The sequence below is a fragment of the Cyclopterus lumpus genome, chromosome 24 (assembly GCF_009769545.1).
Source record: "Cyclopterus lumpus isolate fCycLum1 chromosome 24, fCycLum1.pri, whole genome shotgun sequence".
NCBI lineage: Eukaryota > Metazoa > Chordata > Actinopteri > Perciformes > Cyclopteridae > Cyclopterus > Cyclopterus lumpus.
In genome coordinates, this window is record NC_046989.1 from 19,015,933 (window position 1) to 19,019,620 (window position 3,688).

Here is a 3,688-nt window from a genome sequence, read left to right on the forward strand (position 1 = left end):
CCAGCTGGTCAGGACTGACAGGAAAACAGCCAGCCTGATGTCTCACAGTATCATGGCTGTCTTGTCTTCCATCCCCTGCGGGAGGAGGCTCTGCTGGCTCGCTGCTGGGACTGGATTTCCAGTGACAGCTGCCGTTGCTGCCAGCCTTGCTGTGTGCTTCCTTGGTGTTGATGGAACAAGCCTGTGGTTCTGTGTATGACTGCCACAAGTCCTCTTTTTCATCGTTACACTGCTGTGTTCTGCTCTGGTGATTTGACTTTCCATTCTGGTCAGGAGCTGAAACCTCCTGTGATAGCAGGATGTCGGAACAGAGGGGGAGAGGTGTTTCCATCTCGCAGACTTTTACTGATGAAAGTAATGCCACACCTGCAGCGGTGCTCGCTGAGTTACAGCACTTCTCTTTAGCCTCCCTGTCAGTTTCACTCCAGATTGCAGGGTCAATTACACTGAAAGGGCTTGCATCATTATCTCCTTCAGCCGGCCCTTGACTGATTCGTGCAGGAATGGTAGTCTCTGTTGTGTGATCAGGGGTTTCACTCCGTGCTTTGGCTATCGTCCTGCCAGCAGCCTCCTCTCCTTTTGCCCCACAGAAGTCATCATCCTCAAGACTCACACTCTCAATTGCAATTTTTCTGGCCAACACCACATCATAAGAAACAATTGATCCCTCAGCACATAGAGTAGCAGAAAGGATGGAGTTTATGCTCATGCCACTCTCATTAACTTGGTCTTTGGTTTCTCTGTTCCAGACAGCAACATTTTCATTTTCACAAATCTGCAAGTCTAATATTTTGTATTCATTTTTTACACCATGTGCCAAGTTCCGAGAAGGTTGCGGGTTTGAGTAAAAAGAATCAGAGTCTGCACGAGTGAAAGATATAAGACTGTTATCTTCTTCATTTTCCTTGCTGAAAAGGATATCCTCCCAAAACCCATGCTCTTCCCACTCCTGATTATTCTCTCCAGCTTCTGCAGATTGGCTCAACCTATTACAGAAACCTGTGACATGTAACGCATCTTCACAAGTGAAATCAGACTGACATCTGACCCCCTCATAACTTGAACTGACTGTAAATGGTCGAATTTGACTGGCACTATTTTGCATCGGTCTCCCAGCTTTGTTATTTTCGTGACCGCTGGGGGACTGGTCTTCAAGTGCTTTTTCCAGCAGTTTGCAATCAGAATGACTGGACGTATCAGTGCTGGCGTCTTTTGAAGAGCGGGTCTCTGCTAATGCTCTATCATCATCATCTAGCAGGTACGAGCTGAGTTTGTCAGTTGCAGCGACTGGAGGCCATTCATCTCTCACCAGATGTTTAAAGCATCTCTCTGCAGCAATCAAGCAGACTTTAGACGATCCTGCGTGTGCACCCTCAGTGTGTGAAGTAGTCAACCGAGTAATAGGGATAACAATGAACTGAGCGTCTTGTGGTTGCTCATGAGGTTTTTCATCTTCAACATCACCACTTTCTGCTAGCGCTACTAAGCTTGCATTCTCCTGCAAGGTACTTGTTGATGACGAGGAGCCAGTGGTTTTCCAAAACGTCAAAAGTTCTGGAAAGTCAAAACTGCTTTTGCCACTGTTGTCTTGTGTACAGTCTGTCCTTGGTCGTTTGGGGGAAAGTGGTGAAGGAAGCTCTCTCTCAGTTTGTGGACTGATGTCTTCTTGTGTGATTGTATCCATTTTTTCTCCGATCTGAAATACCTGGAAAAGAATCAGCTTGAGTGAAACAATGACTAGAGTGTCACTTGATTACAAGAATGCAATCCTGTCCAGAATGTTTGTTATGCATAAGATTCTTTTGGGAGATACCATTTGTAGAAAAACCTATTCCACATTAAGCTAACCTAGTGATTCTAAATGAGCTGTTAGAGCATGGTCTTTTGAACATCAGCCTGTGCTCTAGTCCATATTTCCTCCTGTATTAACATAATAGCCCATTTGCTCTGTCGTATAAGAGCTATAGTCACTCATATTGCACCAAACCTGCAGTTAAAAACACATGGGAGTAATCCCACAGCAATCCACAACAACGTACTATTCTGTGAGTGCATATCTTTTACCAGAACAGATTGTTACACAGCAGGATGCTGATTCACTGTACAGAACAGATATGGCACCTACATTACCAACCAAAGCAGGAACTGCTGTGCATCAGTCTGACAATGCCACCTTTGTTTTAATGCGTAGGCCCTTTTCACATCAGACATCTTGACTTGTCATGATAACTATACTTATAGCAATAACAATGTGTCTGTTTAATTCAAACGTCCCTGTAAGCCATGGCAGTGTGACAGTGATCCAAAAGCACAATACCTGAAACCCAAAACAGCTAAAATGGAATTCAGCCATCATTAATTCATAATTAATTTACACCTGTGCTCTTCTTCCTGTGACATGTCTACATGTCTTTTATGAAAAAGGTCTGTGTCTCACTCTCATGTGTCCTATATTAATTGTTAGAAGACTTTTAGGAAACCAAGGAGAAGACATCAAACATGTGATGTGTTGTTACCTTGCATCACCCAGACAGGTTGTAAATGTTCAAATACTGTACTTCGTAATTACCATATATTGCAGAGCTGTTTTTGAATTATTAATCACTTTATGCTAACTTATAACATAGCAAAGAAATTACGCAAAAAAACGTTACCCCTTTCATCTAAAGAATGCTAAATAGCAGACTAGACTTTAAGTTACCAGGTGAAATAGTATTATTATGACAGCCACACATGATCCCTTTGTATGTTGTATAACATTACAAAATGGCTCATCAAAGCATCTTAGTATCCTAAAAAAATCTTTGAATTGTATTGCTGTGTGGACTGATTTGTTTTACCAATGTTACTTACCAACTTATGCTAAATTAAGTTAAATTTAGCAATAAACTAGCTAACTAGCTAACTAACTGCTGACCATTTATTGTTTTGAGCTAAAAGTTAACCAGTTTCCATAACTCAGACCAAGATATTGCTATTTACATTACAGTATGTTAAATGGAATGGCTTTGTATTATAAAGAACCTTTGAAAAACTAATGTTAGCAAAGTTAGCTAATGTCAGCTAGTTTGGCTAGCGTTGTTGGTAACTTCGTCTAACTTTAATATTAAAGAACATAAGCAAACTTTTCGACATTTACCTTGACATTTGCTGACATTTCAAGCTTGTTAAGTCGGATGTTTATTATTAGCTAACCTACTCAGAAGTTACTCACCTTCTAAATTAGTGAACCAAGCCTAACAAGCCTAGCAGGATGTGTGTTGGCTAGCTAAAGCTAACGTCGTTTCCCCGTTCTCCTCTACGTGGCGCCAAACCACTGCTACTGCTGAAAGAAGCTAACGCTCTTTAGCTAACGGTGGATTAGCTTGAACATGTTTTGAGAAACAGTTCGTTTTTTTCCGTGTTTCTATCGCTGGAGGGCACACAAAGGTCGGATGAGAAATGGCTGAACTTTATTATTAAATATGAAAACTCGTGTTTGTATTCATCACTTCTTTCTTAATTCTTCGCAGCTTTATGTTTTAATAGTCAACACACTGGGAGCGCGCGAGACGGAGCGGAGCAGCACTGCTGTCTCTCTCTCCCTCCTTCTCTCTCTCTCTCCCTCCTTCTCTCTCTCTCCCTCTCCCTCCCTCTTCCTCCCCCTCTCCCTCTCTCAGTGTCGGTCTCCTCCTCTCCGTACATCAGC